Here is a 20,449-nt window from a genome sequence, read left to right on the forward strand (position 1 = left end):
GGGCGGGAGAGAGGGGACCGGGGGAGGGTGGGCCGCGAGTCTGGAGGTCAGTCGCAAGGACCACGGGAAGGGCCGGCGGGGTCGCGGGCGGCGGCGGGGGCTGGACGCGCTCTCCGGCCACCTGCGGCTGCGGCGGGCCCCGGCGGAGGGATCTGGGCAGAGGCGGCGCGTGATTGGACAGCCGGCCGCACGCACTGCCGGGCCGGGATGGCTCCGCGCGCCGCGACCAGGTGCGAGCGGGAGCGGGGCCGGGGCCGGTGCGGTGTGGGCGGCCCTTAGCCTCCCGGGTGCCGCTCGGAGAGCCGGGAGCCGACGCTTTGTCTTCCGGCGGGAAGTGCAGCCTCCTGGCCGCTCGGTTCATCCTGACTCGGCATGGCGGGGCGCAGCGGAGGCGCTCTGAGCAGGTGGAGGTGGTGCCTGGGTCGGCAGCTCTCGGGGCACCTTGCTGGCCCAGCAGCGAGAGGGAGGCGCCCTGGTGGCTTCCCTGAACCCGATGGAAGCGGTTCTGCAATTCCCTCACGCGGGACTGCGGGACTGCCGCCCACTGCCTACGGGCGGCGGCGTCTCCCGGGGGAGGAGGAGCAGCCCTGACGCTCACCACGGGGCTCGGGTCCTTCCTCTGACCCGGCTCTTACCCGGCTTTACCCAAACTATAATCCCCAGGTGCCCTGGGATGAGGTGGCTTACGGGGATAAGGTGAAAGGAAGCTCCAGATGGGCAAAGGGGTCATGGGGTGTCCCCGGTAAGTCAGATCCGCATGGAGGAAATATTTGCAACTTACATGCCAGGACTCTTCAAAACTGAAAAGGACCAAAACCCAAAGAGAAAAATGGGCAAGAGCCCTGACCGGTTTGGCTCAGTGGATAGAGCGTCGGACTGCGGACTGAAGGGTCCCAGGTTCGATTCTGGTCAAGGGCATGTACCTTGGTTGCGGGCACATCCCCAGTAGGGGGCGTGCAAGAGGCAGCTGATCGATGTTTCTCTCTCATCGATGTTTCTAACTCGACAGTGTTTTGTTGTTTGGGAATGAGCCCCAGGTAAAACTGGAAGGACGTCCTAGGAACAACGAAAATGGTTACCTGCGGGGGGGGCGGGGGGGGGGTGTGTGGAGAGGAACAGAAACAAGACTTATCCGTCTCTGAACTAAAGTGTTTACATAGCCAAAGAGTAACTGACAAAAGCAAGTCAACCCGAAGTGGAAAGCAAATTGAAATCAGTGGACTTAACTCTGGGCCAAATTGGTAACTATGTCATTAAACAGAAAAGAATTATTCCCCAGGTATTTTTATTTTTTTTTTTATCCTCACCCAAGGATATGTTCTTACTGACTTGAAAGAGAGAGAGAGAGAGAGAGAGAGAGAAACATCAATCTATTGCCTCCCATATGCACCCCGACCAGGGATTGAACTTGCAACCTAGGTATGTGCCCTGACCAAATCAAATTTGCACCCTTTTTGGTGTCTGGGTGGATGCTCCAACCAACTGAGCTACCCAGCCAGGGCTTCCGCAGATATTTTTAACATAGTACTCAGAGAGTATATAACCTAAGGATGAAAAAAGAACTGCAAAGGAATCTTCAGCCTCACTCCGTGGTTTATAATAATGGTAATAAGGCCTGGCTGGTGTGGCTCAATGGTTGAGCGTTGACCCAGGCACCAAGACGTCACCGGTTCAATTCCCAGTCAGGGCACGTGCCTGGGTTGCAGGCTTGATCCCCAGTATGGGGCATGCAAGAGGCAGCCAGTTGATGTTTCCATCTCTCCTCTCAAATAAATAAAAACATTTAAACAACAACAACAAAATGGTAATATTGTTGCTATGGTTTTGAAACTATATTGTAGGGTATACAAATGTTTTAATGTTATAACATATAAGACTTTCAGTGTAAGAGAAAATGAGATACAAATGTAAGATCAAGGAAGTTCAGGAAAACTGTAATGTGTTTAAATTGGAAATAGCATTTTGAGCACATAATTTTTAAAATAAATTTCCTAGTTCTGTGCACTGAAAGGACCTCGGAGCAGTAGGTTGACCAGTTGTTCCAGTTTGCCAGGGACTGGGGATTTCCCTGGATGTTGGACTTTCAGTGTTAATACTAGACCTCTCCCAGGCAAACCATGTTGGTTGGTCACCTACAGTAATAATGAACACCCTTGCCAATCAGATCGCGGTTTCTAAATTCCATTTCCCACTAAATAAATCCAGAGCATCTTGGGTTTACTTATACTTCAAATTAAACTTTAAATTATACTTCAGTAAAGTGTGGAAACAAAGACCAACCAAACAAGGACAAGCAGAGGCTACTTACCCAGAACCTGCTGCTGCAAGAGGGTCAGCCGCCATCACGTGTGTTTGGCAGAGACTCCAAGGCCGGCAGGAGAGGGAGCGCTTAGAGGAGGAGAGGCCCGGCCCAGGTGTGCCCTGAGGGGCTGTGGGCAGGGGCGCTGGAGGCAGCTGGTCAGCGGTGGGCCTCTCTGTGGTCAGTTAGGGCGTCTTTTTGGCTTTCTTCCGTTGGTTCTCAGTTGCAAGGGGGGACAAAAATTCGGGAAGCTGTCAGTTTGTAATCACGTCCTGGTCATTTGAGCTGATTATTGTAGAGCAGCGGTTCTCAACCTGTGGGTCTCGACCCCTTTGGGGGTCGAACGACCCTTTCACAGGGGTCGCCTAAGACCATCGGAAAACACATTTATAATTACATATTGTTTTTGTGGTTAATCACTATGCTTTAATTATGTTCAATTTGTAACAATGAAATTGGGGGTCACCACAACATGAGGAACTATATTAAAGGGTCTCGGCATTAGGAAGGTTGAGAACCACTGTTTTAGAGGGTTTGTTTAGCTTTCTGGATTCTTATAGAGATAGACTGACTTCCTCCAAGTCTGATGTATAGCAAGCTGGTTTCCTGGGCTAGTTACTGGAGGTAAGGGGGCTGGTTTCCTAGGCACTTTGCTGCAGGTTGTGAGTCAGAATTCTATTTTTATATATGGTCTGGCCATGCCCATTTGTATATTTGGTTTTTAAAAGTAAATTTTAAAAAGACAAGCCAGTTTGAAAGATCTCCCAGAGGCCAAATTTAGGGCAATTGTAGCAAAAGACTAAATGGAATAGATAAAAAATCTTTATAGTTATACCTGATGAGAAGAGCGGGGGGAGGAGACTATTTTTCTATAATTGAAAATGACTACTACACCAACTTTTCGCTCTGAACATTAATTGTTAAAGGGAAATACAGTATTTGCCCTGCCTTTACAATAGGGTGCTAGCAAATAAATGTAGACTAAATGATGTAGTTAGAACATGACTGTTACACAAAATTTAAAGAAATAATTAATTTAAGCAAGAATTATCCATGGACTTAAAAACCTTTAGATGACAGGTTGCTGAGAAATGGCAGTATTCATGTGGCGCCAAAACACCACTACACAGGGAATTGATCTAATTGCAGAGAGCACGCTTGTGTAGTGGAGCCATCTGGTGGTCAAATTTAGAATCTGCAACAGACAACCTCCAATTTGCAGAAAGTACAGGAGAAAGAGTAGTAGTGCAAATCTGAAAATACTAGTAAAATTAACTATTACCCCCCAGAAAAAACTTTATGAAACGATCAACAATAAATACTGAGCACCTGCGTTAGGCCCAGCATAGTCCTCAATATCCATGCCACTTCAAGCTGCAGTTTCAAATGAGATACCAAAGTACAGTGGGGCCTTGACTTACGAGTGTCCCGACTAATGAGTTTTTCGAGATACAAGCTGTCTCTCGGCCGATTTTTTGCTTTGAGTTGCGAGCTAAAATTCGGGTTACGAGCCAGCTTCAGATACCCCACCGCTAGTTGCCCAGCGAACGTCACAGTGAACAGCCCAGCATCACGTGTCTCACTCGTTCACTTTGATTTGACATACAAGTAATTTGAGTTACGAGCTCCGTCACGGAACGAATTAAACTCGTAAGTCAAGGCCCCACTGTATAATGAAATTTTTTAGATATGACTGTTCTAAATAGCACTATTTAGATTGATGTTAAGTAAATTGGCCACTTCTTTCCCACCTGCCTCCTATTTAGCCTATAACCTTATTCCTACTACTTTGATTTCGGAACTACCTAATAAAATGTTCATAGGGAGACCAGAGGGAAGAAAGAGAACGGCATCTACAATAAGCCTGGCCTGGGTCGTTGATGTCCAAAAAGTCCAGGCACCCGTGACATGGGCAGAACGGTGGTTGAAGAAGTTGACAGTGATTCATGGACGCTCTCCTGAGCCTCAGAGCTGGTGTGACCATGACCCTGAGCATGAACGGATCATGCTCTCCCATGAGCCAGTACTTTGCTCGGTTCATCCTTTCTGTCTGCAGTGTTCTTCCCATGCTGCCTCGCCAGGTCATCTCCCGTTCCCCTCATCAGCAACTAGCTTTAAAGACGTTACTTATTCAGCTCATTGTGTCAAACATAGAGATTTGTGGTTTTATAAATGTGGAGCTAAACCAAGCTTTCTAGACTAATTTTCTAAGCTAGTGTGTGTGTGTTTTGTTGTTGTTGTAAATACTTACCAGAGGATATTTTTCCCATCGATTTTTTAGAGAGAATGGAAGGGAGGGGGAGAGACGGAGAGAAAGAAACATCAATGTGAGAGGGACACATGGATTGGTTGCTTCCCATACACGCCCCGACCAGGGCTGGGGATGGAGCCTGCAACCAAGGTACATGCCCTTGACCAGAACCTGAGACCCTTCAGTCCCCGCAAAGAGCTCCACTGGCACTCTTAAAAAATGTATTTTTAAAATAATATACTTATATTTCTATCACAATTTTTACTACTTAAAAAAAATGTCTATTGATTTTAGAGAGAGGAAAGGAGATGGGAGGGAGAGATAGAAACATCAATTTTGAGAGAGAATCATTGATTGGCTGCCTCCTGCACACCCACTACTGGGGGTCAAGCCTGCAACCTGGGCATTTGCCCTGACTGGGAATTGAACTGGTGCCCTCCTGGTTCATGGGTCGACACTCAACCACTGAGCCACCCCGGCCAGGCTACTACTATTTTTAAAATTATATTTCATTGTACCTATATCCTTGAACATGATGCTGAACAATTTTCCAGGCTTTGTTTCCTTGTATTGTTTTGAGTTAGTGTATTTGTCGTATACCCAAGAAACATTTACTGAATACCTGCCACATTGTACTAAGTACAGGATCTACAAAGATCCGCCCCCCCCAAAAAATAACAACAATGTGGCTATACAGTTGGGTTCTAATCATTCTGAACCCGTGGTGGGGGCAGGGAGCAGAGATAATAGAGGGATGGAGAACTCAGAGTCACTTCTTGGAAACAAGCGTGTGCAAGTACTGGGAAATCCCGCCATCAGAAAAAATAAAGTCAGCCCTGGGAGACAGTCTTGACTTCTGTAGTTTTTTCCTTGTCACCCATTCCATGCAAATAACACCACTTTCTGAAAAGGATTCCACGTGCCAGCATGACTAAGCATCGCCATTCTCCTTCCAGCTTCCACCAGGGTCCATGGCACAGGCTATTCTAGCCACACTGTTCTTGCTGATGGTGATGGTCCCTTGATTGTGTTTGAGTCATATTATCTTCAGCCCAGGGGATGAATTATGGCTGGTCTAAGCCAATGTTTCCTAATAGGAATGGTATTGGTATTTGGGATAGGATGAATCTTTTTTTTTTTTTGGCCATGAGAGGCTTGGCAATTTTTTATTGAGTTCACCTCATTCTAAGGTGTGTTTTCAGGATGCTATTGCCATACTTACTGCATAAAAAGGTATGTTTAAAAAACATTCAGTGTTTTCAAAACATGGCTGTCGCCCTAACCAGTTTGGCTCAGTGGATATAGAGCGTTGGCCTGTGGACTGAAGGGTCCCAGGTTCGATTCCGGTCAAGGGCATGTACCTTGGTTGCGGGCACATCCCCAGTAGGGGGTGTGCAGGAGGCAGCTGATCGATGTTTCTAACTATCCCTCTCCCTTCCTCTCTGTAAAAAATCAATAAAATATATTAAACAAACAAACAAACAAAACCCCATGGCTGTCAAATACAATATACATATGAAATAATCCACGTATTTCCCGTTGAACAGCTGAAGCCTTTCATTCGCCAAATCCCCCCGCCAATGCCTGGGACGCGGCTCAGACGGTGTACCGCCTCTCCCCCACGTGTTCCTTAGATGGGGTACCACCTAGGACAGCGGTTCTCATCCTGTGGGTCGCGACCCCTTTGGCGGTCAAATGACCCTTTCACAGGGGTTGCCTAAGACCATCCTGCATATCAGATATTTACATTATGATTCATAACAGTAGCAACATTACAGTTATGAAGTAGCAACGAAAATCATTTTATGGTTGGGTCACAACATGAGGAACTGTATTTAAAGGGCCAGAAGGTTGAGAACCACTGGCCCTAGGATGAATCTTTTTCTGTGTGCAGATGTGTTCTGTGTATTTTAGGACTCTGGGCCAACCCACTAAATAGCAACAGCACCTCTATTTGTGCGACAACTGAAACTGCTCCTGTATTTCCAACACCTCTCGAAGGACAGGATACCTGGTGAGAACCCCGGTCAGTTGTGGGTACCTTGGTCTTCTTTACCAAATAGTGACGTCCAGTCTTCTTCCAGACAGACTTGGCCAGTTGACCAGTTCTGGCCGGCCCAGAGGAAATCCGGGTTTCTGAGGAAGATTGTCTTCTCCAGTAAGAGATGTGCAGGAGGCAAAGTGCTTTGTCTGCCCCCCCTTTCTCCTTGTCTCTTAGCAGGTGGGAGAGGCTGTGATACTTGCATCAGTAGAAACCGTCATGACCATGAGCACCCAGTGGGAGAACAGAAGCCAGCCTGCTGAGAAGGCAGAGTGGAGGGTGGACATCCCTAGGTCCCGGATGACATGGTTGAGCTTCCAAAGTAACCCAGGGGCTGCCAGTTGTTGGGCTTTGTACTGTCCACTCTCTGGACAACACCCCCATCCATCCACGCCGGCACAGGTTCTGGTCGAAGCACCAGTGATCTGGGATGTGGTGAATTGGGGTGACACCAGAGCAGAATTGTCTCACAACCGGGGTACCCTGAATCCAAGTCATTCACAGGCAGTGCTTTATGGAACTCTGGGAAAGAGCACCACCTAGCGAGGGAACAGAGCAAAAAATCTAAATGCTGTGCTTCCAAGCCCTGGGTCAAAGCCAAGTCAAGGAGGGCTCTTAGAAGACTGGGAGGGAGGGGGGCTGTACAGTCAGGAGAAGGGACTGCTATGGGCAGAGAAGGGGAGCCAGCCCCTAGAACAGGGGTGGGCAAACTTTTTGACTCGAGGGCCACAATGGGTTCTTAAACTGGACCGGAGGGCCGGAACAAAAGCATGGATGGAGTGTTTGTGTGAACTAATATAAATTCAAAGTAAACATCATTACATAAAAGGGTACGGTCTTTTTTTTTTTTTTTAGTTTTATTCATTTCAAACGGGCCGGATCCGGCCCGCGGGCCGTAGTTTGCCCACGGCTGCCCTAGAAGAAGGGACGAGTGAGGGCCAGGAAGTGTTCCAGGGCCTCAGACATTGAAAACAAGGAATGATCAAGGTATACAGGATAAATGCCGGCAGATGAACGTGCTTGTTCAGGATTCTTACTAGAAGGCATTAAAAAGTTAATGAGTATTAAGTTTTTAAAGGATAAACCATGTTCTGGCTTTGACCTTGGTATTTTCCAAATTTCACTACGTGTGTGACTTTAGCCTTGGCCTTTGGAAAAGGTGGAGTGACATCATGAGGTTCAGCGATGACCTCAGTAATAATCTAACAGCTGACGTGCTGGGAAATTATTGTAATATGTTTAAAAGTAATTTAAATTTGAACTACTACTTCTACATAGTTTAATAAAAGAATAATTTTATTTTGAATACAGCTTCAGATTTATTCTTGAATTTCTGAAGTTCCTTCTGTGATGGTGCTATTTGTCCTTGACCAAATATTGGTCATAACAATTGGTCATTAGGCATTCAGCTAAATGTGTGCACTTACTGCATTTCTAAATGCTTTAGAAAGTGGATGAAGGAGAACAGAATATGCCACCCCAAAATGTGCCACTTTGGCATGGAGATTGTTTAGAGCTGAAGTCAATCAAGACCCAGCAGACTCAAGAAAAATGTTTACCTTTCCCTGTTTACCTAAAAGAATTTACGTAGGGGGCCAGGCCCAGAATGAGTACTTTTAATACTTTTAAGTTATCTCTGATAAGTTATTATCAGAGATAACATCTTTTTTTAGAAATACAAACTCAATTCATTCAAATTCAATCTCGTCCAGACACTGGTCACAAACCCCAGTGAGGTGCCTGTGAGCACCAAGTCAGGGAGAGGGGCAAAGAGTGAGGCCAAGAGAAAGAGTGGGAAAGGGGCCTTCATAGGCCCCCAATGATCACCCTCACAGTGTTACCTCCACCCCTTCCCAGTGACAGTGAAGACCTACCAGGCCCTGTCCTTTTGACCCCCACCCCGCCCTGGCCAGGGCTTCGAAGGCCAGTCCCAAATGGTTCTGTCCTCTCTTGCTCCATCCTCACTTGTCCAGGCTTCCAGCCTCGCTCTTCTCCTCCTCCTCCACATTCTTCTCTGTGATTAGTAGCAGGTCAGGGTACTGTATAAGCCAGTGATGGCGAACCTATGACACGCGTGTCAGAGGTGACACCCGAACTCATTTTTTTGGTTGATTTTTCTTTGTTAAATGGCATTTAAATATATAAAATAAACATCAAAAATGTAAGTCTCTGTTTTACTATGGTTGCAAATATCAAAACATTTCTATATGTGACACAGCACCAGAGTTAAGTTAGGGTTTTTCAAAATGCTGACACGCCCAGCTCAAAAGGTTCGCCATCACTGGCATAAGCCATAGTGAGGCTGGGGCCAGGGGAGGCGGGGTGAAGAGAGGAGAAGAGCTGTCCAAGGACCACTGTCTTCATGGGATCCCAAACTGTACAACCAGCTCCTCTCTCGCATCCACACGAATCTGAGGAAGCGCACTGTGGGCAGAAGCAGCTATTCTGGAGACCTGCTGCGGGTCGGAGAAGGGGACGGGTTCGCTGGCCAGCACTTGGTGGGGCTGACTGGTGAGAGATGGCAGTGGCGGCAGCTGCTTCCGATGGGTCAGGCTGCTGCTCAGCACCGCCAAGCGGGTGCTGTACTGCCTTGCCCGGTCCACGTACTCATGCCGCTCCATGCCCTGGGAGTCTGCAGCAGACGCGTCAATGACGTTGCTGGCTGTCTTGGCAAGAATGGAGGAGAGCAGGGCCTGCTCATCTGTGCGAGCGGAAGGCAGGCTGTGGGGATTGGGCTCGGCTCCACTGAGGGCTTTGGTGGGGAGCTGCTAGGGTCCAGCAGCAGCTTCCGCTCCTCTGGGTCCTGGTCTGAGTCCTCGTTCTCACTGCTGTAGCAGTACCCCATGGCCGGGGTCGGGCCGGGTGCTCAGGCCACAAGGAGCCAGAGATAACTTTTTATCTATAGAACTGATCTATGTGGCAGGACAAACATCTAATTACCAAACAGCTCTTCTTACTGTCCTATAAATTGCCCTCCTCTCCTTTGAAGACCCAGTCTCCTACTACCATTCCTGAGCTCAGGATGGCACATGAGCCTCAACTGCTTGCCTTGCCCTTGAGTCTCATATCTTTGGGGCTCCTGTACATACGAAATTAAATTTGTTTTTCTTTTCTCCAGTTAATCTATGTCAACTTAATTATTAGACCAGTCAAAAGAACCTAGAAGGGTAGAGAAAAAAATTTCCCTCCCTACCTAATAGAATGATGTCATCATACTTCTTGGTATCCTGTGAATATTAATTTATATCTTAACATTTACCAGTTCTAGAATCCTTAATGTATATTAGTGACTGGACTTGTTAAGTGCTCACCAAGCTCATTTCCTCTTCTTCCTGGTCATAGAGATGAGCGACTGGTCCCTCTTCTCTGCAGTCAGATGTGGCCGTGTGATTGAGTTCCAGATGATGGTATGTGGCCAGAGGGGTATATGGCATTTCAAGGCTGGGCCTAAAACCACCTTTCTCATTCTCTTTCCCATTCTCCAGCTGATGGAGAGAAAGGCAGGGAACATGCATACGGGACTGTGATAGGGATATAAATCCCGAAGAGGTAGGAGTTTATCATCTGCCAGAGCAGGTAATGCTTGATACCCTTAACACACTTCTAAAGTAATTTCCAGAGATGTTTGGAAACAACCAAGGAAGCCATAAACTGGGAGAATCTAAGTTGTAAATATGTGTACTACTTTCTAAATTTAAAGGTCACATTGGTTTGGGGGTGGGTGCTCCTAGGCAAGATGGTGGTGTAAGCTCTAAAATCCCCACCTACATGACTCACGGGGGGAAAACCCCACATTACTGCTAGAACACTGGAGTTACATTCAAGTGCCAGAAATAAGGGAGAATTTCTGGTAGGCAATTTGTTGATGTTGTGTTACTAGCACATTGAGTAACAGTGACATTGAGCAACAGTGACTCATGGGATGTGATCATAACGTGACTTCCCTTTTGTCACCTGTTAGGGTTTGGCCAGTGACATAGGCTGTGAAAGAATTGACAAGTAAAAGAAGAGATGCAGAGAGGAAGTTTATTTTTCCTTTCCAAGAGAGGAAAGGGCCGGTGCATTGCTAATCAATACAGGGCAAGAAACAAAAGGCGCTTCTCCTTTTAAAGGGTAATGGCTGCTGGTGCTAGGTGACCAGGCAGGGAGGGGGATTTGGGGCTGACGTTGAGCAGACATCAGGGGCTGTCTTGAAAATACAGTTTGTTTGCTTTTCAGCAGACAGTCCGGCAGATGTCCTAGGGAGGTGTCTTATCAGTATTTTTCCGAAGCCTGTAAAACATGCTTAGGGTAAAAGTTACGAAGAGTTCAAAAGAGCCTTGTTTGGAGGGTAGGGGGAAGGGAACTTTCTACTAACTAGAGACTCCTTGGTGCAAATTATCCCTGAGTTCCTAAAACAGCAGGGAGGAGGGGGAATGCAAGAATGTAGGCTTGAGAGTAGCCTATCTTGTCTTGTAGTTTGAACAGAGGGGCTGTTTGAATCAGAGGAGCTAACACTCTTGGGGTTTAATTGCCAGGTGCTCCTCATAAATTGTGGAAAGCCACAGCAAAGAAAAAGAGGCCTTTTTCCTGTCCTTACGTCACCCACCACGTCTTCATATTGGCCTGGTGGATTTGTTTTTTCTTTGTTCCTGGACCAAAATGCTGGTCTCTTGATTTTTTTAAAAAAAATGTATCTTTATTGTTGAAAGTATTACAAATGTACCCACTTTGTCCCCAATGGCCCCCTCCACCATGTCCGCCTGCCGCCGCCCCCCACTCTAGGCCTTCACCACACTGATTTTTTTTTTTTAATTCTTAGGTAACAAAAGGTCATATAATCACTTTAAGTCAGAACACAGGCTCAATCTTAAATGCCCAGTCCTAGGCAATAAAACTCTGACTCTTCAAGTTGAGGCTTCTCCTTCTTCAGCTCAGGCCTATAGCAGGCTAGCACCCGCGGTGGGAGAAAGAGCGGGGGAGCTGGGGAGCTGGTGGGAGGAAGTAGTGGGGAGCTGGTTGGCGGCTTCTACTTTCCAGTCTTGTTCTGCTCCTCCCCTGTTAGCAGACTAATCCTGGTTTCTGACTCCTCCAGGCAGGGAGCTGTAGGAGGGAGGAGGTGTGGGGTTACTGTTCATGCGGCAGCCTGTGTGGGGCACGTTGTGGGGCATCTTATTTGACCACTGTTGTCTTGCCTGGCCCTTGTTCGAAGCAGACTCTTTCTCTTCTGGTTTTGGAGACCACTCCATCACTGAGAATTTCTCACCTAGACTTCAGTCCAAAAACTAAGACTACTAGTATGTTGTGCTCCAGGGAACCTCAAGAAAAGAAAACCAAACCTCTTCTTTGGATGTCAAAAGGAAAACCTAAAAGAAAAGTCGGCCAATGGAAAGTCATCTTTTTAAAAAATATATATATTTTATTGACTTTTTACAGAGAGGAAGGGAGAAGGATAGAGAGTTAGAAACATCGATGAGAGAGAAACATCGATCAGCTCCCTCCTGCACACTCCCTACTGGGGATGTGCCCGCAACCAAGGTACATGCCCTTGACGGGAATTGAACCTGGGACCCTTCAGTCCGCAGGCCGACGCTCTATCCACTGAGCCAAACCAGTCAGGGCAGAAAGTCATCTTTTAACAAAAATAGACATTGTGTCAAAGATCTGACATTTATTCTCACTGTCTTACAATTTTATTTGTCAATGATGCCTCAGTAGAGCTGGGGGTGAGGGAGAAGATGGAGTAGCCACAGTCTGCAAATGAGCACCATTGCCCAGGTGGAAAGATGTGTCAGACTGATCGGGATCTCAGAATTCATAGAGCCCAGAGCTTTGCATGCAGCACAGACCAGACACTTAAACACAGCTTCCAGAGTGTGCTCTGGAGATATTTGTTCTTAGCACTAAAAGATGAAGGCTTTTTATCCCATGTGATCAAAGTTGAAGTCAGAATAAAATGTCACATGCTTACCTTAAACAATGCGTTTTAACTGAAAACATACAAATGCATATTCTTTTAATAGTTTTCAGATGAAGAGGCAGGAGATCATTGGACCTACAATCACCACATGACTAATGCATTGTCTGTGATTTTCATTTTCAAGTTTCTGAAGTGGAGTGGGAACTTAATGCCACCTGTAACGAATCTGATCCTTCAGCTGTTGAATGATTTTCCCAGTCTTATATATTTCTTTTCCCACATCTATTTGAACAGCCATTATTTTTAGTGGCTCACCTTTTTTGAACATTCCACTTAGTTTTCATTAAAATAATTTTTTCCTTTTCAAACTCTTTTTTAAAAATCAGTTTACATAGTACTTTCCTTTCCAGTAGTTAATGTGTTCTTTGAGGATGCAATCCTATATAATAAAAGGCTAATATGCAAATTGACCTAACAGCAGAACAACTGGTCGCTATGATGTGCACTGACCACTAGGGGGCAGACACTCAACGCAGGAGCTGCCCCCTGGTGGTCAGTGCACTCCCATAGGAGGAGCGCCGTTCAGCCAGAAGCTGGGCTAATGGCTGGCGAGCGCAGTGGCAGTGGCAGGAGTCTCTCCTGCCTCTGCGGCAGCGCTAAGGATGTCTGACTGCCAGCTTAGGCCTGCTCCCAGATCAGTCAGACGTCCCACGAGGGCTCCCGGACTGTGGGAGGGCACAGGCTGAGCTGAGAGACCCCCCCACCCCGAGTGCACAAATTTTGTACACTGGGCCTCTAGTCTGATTATAATGAGCCTGACGATGCAAGGTGGGGAGGGACAGGAAGCTCACTTTGAACCCTTTGTTAATGATACTACTTCTCTCTTTTATTAAAAAAAAGTTATTATTTTAATCTGTGAGGAAGGGAGAGGGAAAGAGAGAGAGAATCATCAATGATGAGAGAATCATTGATCGGCTGCTTCCTGCACGTCCCCCACTGGGGATCGAGCCCCCAACCTGGGTATGGGATCGAGCCCCCAACCTGGGTATGTGTCCTTGACCAGGATCAAACCCAGGACCTTTCAATCTGCAGGCCAATGCTCTGTCCTCTATCATCACTTTCTTTTATAGCCTGGATCACTGATTTTTTAAAAAATATATTTTTATTGATTTCAAAGAGGAAGGGAGAGGGAGAGAGAGAAACATCAATGATGAGAGAGAATCATTGATCAGCTGCCTCCTGCACACCCTACCCTGGGGATGGAGCCTGCAACCGGGGCATGTGCCCTGACGGAATTCAACCGTAACCTCCTGGTTCATAGGTCGATGCTCAACCACTGAGCCACACCAGCCGGGCTGGATCACTGATTTTATTTTAGCAATTTAAGTACTACTGTCGGTCCTATTAACAACCCCAGCTATACAAAGGGAAAGTTGGTATTTTCACTTAGATTTCTACCTGGGTAAGATTTGTGATACAAAGGTTGAAAAGGAGGAGAGAGAGAGAGAGAGAGAGAGAGAGAGAGAGAGAGAGAGAGAGGTGCTAAGATGCTAAGATCATTCCATGAATGGTCAGAGTTCATATCCGAGTATGTAGAAATATTGCCTTGTAGGAGGATATGTGGCAGAGACTGTATTTTCCAATCCATTACTTCATTTCCCTTAAGTTACAGAATTCCACTTTTTTTCAGACTGGAAATGGGCATAGCTAAGTGACTATGTTTTCCAGCATCCTCTGTAGCTAGGTGTAGCCTGGTACCTAAATTCTGAGTGGAATTTGTTGGGTGAATCTACCACAAACGATCCCTAAAAGGGAGACAGCTGGGGCCCCACCTCTGCCCTTCCCTGTTCATGGAAAGGAGGCGAGATGGCTGGCACTGTAGGAGCTATCATGGATCATGGGGCAACTCTGAGGCCAGAGGAGCCCGAGTCCCCAATGACGCTGTCATCCCAGCCCTGGACTGCCGACTCCGGGTCTCTTTTACACGAGGGAACACACTCTTCTGTGTTTGATATTCTGTGGCTGGATCTCTGTTATTAGCATATGAATGCAATTAATAACTGGCTCAACACGATTTTACCTGAACCCGCATTTTGCCTCCTCCTACCAATGTGTTGGTCTAGTTTGTGGTGGGTCTGAGGATGGCTGTGAAGTAGCCTTCAGAAGTTTATTCAAGGGAAACCCACAGTCAAGGGGCCCTGATGTGGCAGGTGACATCCTGAGCTGGCTAGAGGAATTTGGGACAGACCCCAGTCAACTGTAGTCTATCTAGATCCCTGGGCTAATTGAATGAGAGCAGCTTACAGTGGCCGCATAAAAAGGAAAGGTACTTCAGCTGTGGTAGACAGAGGATGTAAGAAACTTTCTTCTCATTACCTCCCATGCCCCTCAGGCCCTTGGTCTCAACCTCAGATATTCCCATAGTTGGGGTGTCTTCTGGAAGGATGATGTCAGATATTATGTTGGGGACACTCCTGCTTGATGGCTTTGTCACTTCCCCACTCCCCAATATTTGTTGCTTGTTCTAAAGGGCAGTCCTTTGTAATAACTACGTTTGGTGCCAGGTGGGTACTAGACCTATTGGGGGATCACTTCTTAAATTATACAATTCTGGTCTCATCATATCTCATCTGATACCTGAGTAAATAAGATTATCCAGTTTGTATATTCCTCCTCTCTTGCAAATGAAATGACTGAATAAAAATGCGAAAGGGATAGGGGAATATAGTCAATGATATTGGGATAGTTTATATGGTGACAGATGATTACTAGAATTAGTGGGGTGGTCACATTGTAAGGTATAAAAATGTCACATCATTATATTGTACACCTGAAACTAATATGACCAATATAAGCTTGTATACCAACTGCCTGGCTCGTGTACTTAGTGGTTGGGCGTCAACCCATGAACCAAGAGGTTACTGGTTCAATTCCCTGTCAGGGCACATGCCCGGGTTTCAGGCTTCAGGCTCGTAGTGGGTGCAGGAGGCAGCTGATCTATGTTTCTCTCTCATCATTGATGTTTCTCTCTCTCTCTCTCTCTCTCTCTCTCTCTCTCTCTCTCTCTCCCTCCCTCCCTCTCTCTTCCTCTTTCTAAAAATCAATAAAAACATATTAAACACACACACACACATACACACACAAAATTGTGTACAAACGATACTTAAATAAAAAAATTTTAAAAGGCATGTCCTGGGGGTCAATTTAGTCTCAAAGTATCATCATCTGAGCAAACAAGAAGCACCTGGATGCAGTCTGCCTGGCTGTCTCAGTGATATTCTGTTCTCACGAGATCAAGGCCTATTATTAGTGACTGAGCTGCCCCTGAATCCTGTTGTTGCCTCCCTCAAAATCACTTTTTCTTCCAGTTCTCATAGCTGATACCTAACCTGGCTCTTGGTGCTGCACACAAGGATTCATGCAACAGCTTCTTAACTAGCCTGCCCCTTGTGATGTCAATGCCAGACCACCTTGCCTAAAAACTGCTCTCCTCACCCCCCATTGATTTTTAGAGAGAATGGAAGCGAGGGAGGGAGAAACATCAATGTGAGAGAGACACACTGATGGTTTGCCTCCTGCACTTGCCCAGATTGGGTTGGGGATCCAACCTCTTACCCAAGTATGTGCCCTTGACTGGGAACAGAATCTAACCACTGAGCAACACTGTCCAGGGCCTGAAAAAGTACTTTTGTTGTGTTTCACTTCAGCTAAAATGCTTCTCAATTTCCTGTAACCAACCTTGTGTTTGTTTTCAGGACATCCATCATCTGCTTCCAACCTGAGTTCCCTCCTCACCCAACCACACCCTTGGTTACATTCTCCTGACTGCCAGCAAGCCCGGCTTCTTGCTGGGAAGTCATTCCGGGTGCTTCCCCTTGCCATTCCCCTAATCCAAAGCCTAGTCATCCCTGGGGGCGGGGAGAGACGGGGGTGGGAGGGTGGGGGGTGGGGGAGAGGGGGCACAGGGTTGTGAAGGAGGTGAAAGAAAATAACTGAAATTCTTTTTTTCATGCTTTAAAGGATAATTTTATTTGAATCTACTAATTTCTTTTCACTCAAAATTGCGAAGATAAAGAAACATAAAATATGAGGCAAAGGGAAGATGGTCTAAGAATTTGTGTCTTCAGGTTTTTACTGGCATAACAACCCTTTCAAGCCTGGAGCTACTCCAAACTGAAGGATGAAAATGAGAAGAAAAACGTATTGCAAACAGGCCCGGTGGTACATGTGCTCCAGCAGGAGCTGGTTGTAGCAAATCCTTTCACTTCAAACCTGCATGGATATGTTAGACCTTATTTGGAAGTAATTCATTTCTGGTCAATTCAACCCAACATTATGCCAACTTTTGCATTTATTGTAGACACTATTTTAAGTACTAGAGATTAAATTTTCATCACCAAAACATGAAAATAGCAGCTACTGCCCTAACCGGTTTGGCTCAGTGGATAGAGCGTCAGCCTGTGTACTGAAGGGTCCCAGGTTCGATTCCCGTCAAGGGCACGTATCTTGGTTGCGGGCACATCCCCAGTAGGGAGTGTGCAGGAGGCAGCTGATCGATGTTTCTCTCTCATCGATTGTTCTAACTCTCTATCCCTCTCCTTTCCTCTCTGTAAAAAGTCAATAAAATATATTAAAAAAAGGAAAAGAAAATAGCAGCTACTATTAAGGTAATGAGCTGTGAAAGTCATTCCCCAGCATTGCTTTGAAAATATACCCTGGTTAAGAGAAAATCTGACTTTATTCAAAATTTTTAGCCATCATCTACTGTTGGCTTGATCATCACTTTCTATTTTTAATTTATTTTTATTGATTTCAGAGAGGAAGGGAGAGGGAGAGAGAAACATCAATGATGAGAATCATTGATTGGCTGCCTCCTGCTCACCCCCTACTGGGGACTAAGCCCGCAACCCAGGCATGTGCCCTTGAAGGGAATCAAACCCACGACCCTTCAGTCCGCAGGCCAACGCTTTATCCACTGAGCCAAGCTGGCTAGGCCCTAGCCACTAAGGCGATCATCACTCTTATTTGACCCCATCCAATCAAACACCAGTGTTTCTCAACTCTTCGGCGAAGGGCAATTTTTTCTCCTACTTCTGTGGACACAGGATGAAGTCTAAACGATTTTGCCCCAAATCGGCCTTGACTGCATTAACATCTCCTCCATTCGAAGGGACCCTGTTCACCGTGAGCACTTCATTCTTAGACAACTTTGGCACCGTTGCTGCTTTTTTGTCTCCTTCAGTGCGTACACCTGGGAGCCGTCTAAACAGGAAACAGATTTCTAATTCTGTGAAGGTCCCAGGTGAAGCTACAACTGCACCAAGCACCTGCCCGACCTGTTAGCCCGGCACAAAGTGGGGTCGATTTTTGTTCCAATTCCTGTAAGAGCTTCTGGAGCAGCATACTGAAGATCATTATGTTCTGCAGACAGTGACACAATTTTGGGAAAAAATTGGTTTACGCATGAGTTTTCCTTCACTATCTATGGAAACAATACCAGGTCTGACTTCTATCTCCCGGCCCACCTTTCATACTGCTTTTAGAACACTACCACCAGCTACACCCCCTTCAGGTCATCAACTGTAGAGCCACGTTTGTTGACATCAAAGGAGCTGATAACAATAGTATTTCAAGCTGAGCAGAAATTGGAATAATAGGAGCTCCTTCTACAGCAGTGGTTCTCAACCTTGGCTGCACATTAGAATCACCTGGGAATCTTCTTAAAATTCTCATTTCTGGGCCTCATCCTCGGGAAATCCTGTTTCTTTGTTACTAATGTTGTGGCCCCACCCCATAACAAAGAAACAGAATTTCCAGAGGACGAGGCCCAGAAATCAGGATTTTAAAAAGATTCCCAGGTGATTCTAATGTGCAGCAAAGGTTGAGAACCACTGTTCTACGTTACCATGTACAAACATAAGGATCTGTCCATACTGTTCTTTAGGCAGGCTGTCTTTTACCAAATCAATTTTATTTTGTAGAATCCAAATATGCTTTCGTTTCATGATTTCTATAGCAGCCCGGTGTTCAGAAGTCTGAGGCTGAGGACAAGACTCATGCCCAGCTACCAACAGAAGAGCTACCTCCATCACTGCTGCACGGTTCAGCATTCAAAATATGGTGGCCAAGCCCAGCTCAGCCAGTGTGGCTCAGTGGTTGAGCAGCGACCTATGAACCAGGAGGTCACAGTTCGATTCCTGGTCAGGGCACATGCCTGGGTTGCAGGCTTCATCCCCAGTAGGGGGTGTGCAGAGGCGACAGATTAATGATTCTCTCTCTCCCTCTCCCTTCATCTCTGAAATTAATAAAAATATATTTAAAAAATATATCGAGGCCAGGACATCGACAAAGGAAACATGTCCGGCTAATGTGAAGTTGCCTTTGGTCCCTGGAGTGTCTAGGAAAATCATCAGGTGTATTACATCCATAGGATCTGTCACATTCTGGAGGAGGACAACGGAGTCATCAAGTTTATAAACCTTAGCATTGGTTATCCAAGCTTGACTAAAATATTTCTTCCTAGTCCGTTTTTGAACCCGACAGTGTGAACCCCAGAAACAGCTTTACAACCGGATTTCCCATGAGCTACTTGACCAATTGTATTGATATTAACTGTCGATATTAATTGTGGCTTTTCTGCTGGTAACTTCCTGTGAAAGTGGCATCAATGTGGTAACATCCCAAGCTGCGAGATCCCGGGAAGATGCAGCAGCCGGAGTCCTTCCAGCTCCCCCTCACCACGCACCCCCACCTCTGCCATCCTGCCCAGAGGGCTGAAATTCTGTATTAAGCACCTATCTGCTTCCTTTTATATTATTCTGTTCAATAAGGGCCCTACTCAGGCCAAAAACAGTGTATAGCTGTCCAAACTTCTATATTCACACAACTCAGGATTTTTTTTTTAATTGTTAAGAAAGCATTTGATACTTAGAGCTTATTAGACTACTAGACACTGTAGGAAAGAATCCTCTGCTGTATTTTTTGTTAATGTATCTTTATTGTTGAAAGTATTATAGATGTCCCGATTTCCCCCATTAATCCCCTCTACCCGGCTCCTGCTCACATTTATTTATTTATTTATATTTTTATTGATTTCAGAGAGGATTGGAGAGGGAGAACCATGGAGCCGCTGCCTCCTGCAGGCCCCACACTGGGGATGGAGCCCGCAGCCCGGGCAGGTGCCCCGAGTAGGAATGGAACCGAGACCTCCGGGTTCATAGGTCGAGGCTCACCCACTGAGCCACCGGCTCCTGCCCACTTTCATGTTCTTCCGGCGGTTAGGGCTGGTCCATGGCAGTCACTCCTAACATATACTCAAGACGTGCCGGATGGGACCTAGTGCTCGAGCATGAACTTTGAGTTCTAATCTTGACTCTCTCACTAATTAACCGGGACCGGGACAACCTGCTCAACTTGAGTGAACTAACTGTAGCCTGGAGTCCAGGACGCCATCCCGGGAGAAATAAAGGTAAATGTATGCGAACCCCGCAGCGCAGGCCCCGGCCCGCGCTTGCGGCTCAGCAACCGGCCTTGGCCGGGCTCAGGCCCGGGGCGGCCCCAAGGTCAGTGGTTTCGGAAAGAAAGGCCCGCGGGGCAGTGTGTGCGGGGCGGGGGAGGAGGGGGGGCTGGCCCTACGGCTTCCAGCGCCCAGGACCCGCCTTCCCCGCGGACGCGCTGGGGCGGCGCCAAGGCCGTTCAGGGAAACGCGAGTCTCTCCTCCCGTAAAGCCGTCCGACCCGGGGTGGCCCCGACGCGGCCGCCAGGAAAGGGCGGGGCGCACTCCAGACCCCGCGACCCCGCTCCTCCACCCGGACCCGCGGGGCGGCGCCGGCGCGGGCGGAGCGCGGACCGCACCATCTGACGCGGGGGGGGGCGGGGGCGGCCTTCCCCTGGGCGACAGGGCGGACACCACGACAGGTGCCCCGGCCCCGCGATCTACTGGGGAGGGACTCTGCGGTC

General features: G+C 47.0%; 2 long non-coding RNA genes and 2 pseudogenes across 2 annotated transcripts; 2 read left to right on the forward strand and 2 right to left on the reverse strand.

The window, feature by feature from the left end:
• The first annotated feature begins 90 nt into the window (after positions 1 to 90).
• Positions 91 to 4,538, forward strand: LOC111823470. The gene is made up of 2 exons (XR_002826498.1): positions 91 to 742; positions 4,123 to 4,538. It is a non-coding gene; the product is annotated as an uncharacterized LOC111823470 (long non-coding RNA).
• Positions 4,539 to 6,315: 1,777 nt separating this feature from the next.
• LOC111823469 lies at positions 6,316 to 16,979 on the forward strand. Its single transcript, XR_002826497.1, has 3 exons — positions 6,316 to 6,564; positions 16,246 to 16,355; positions 16,511 to 16,979. It is a non-coding gene; the product is annotated as an uncharacterized LOC111823469 (long non-coding RNA).
• LOC102423138 lies at positions 8,256 to 9,707 on the reverse strand (annotated as a pseudogene).
• Positions 16,980 to 17,433: 454 nt separating the features above from the next.
• Positions 17,434 to 20,449, reverse strand: part of LOC102424358 — a 3,210-nt pseudogene continuing 194 nt past the window's right edge.

The sequence above is a fragment of the Myotis lucifugus genome, unplaced genomic scaffold, assembly GCF_000147115.1.
Source record: "Myotis lucifugus unplaced genomic scaffold, Myoluc2.0 scaffold_505, whole genome shotgun sequence".
NCBI lineage: Eukaryota > Metazoa > Chordata > Mammalia > Chiroptera > Vespertilionidae > Myotis > Myotis lucifugus.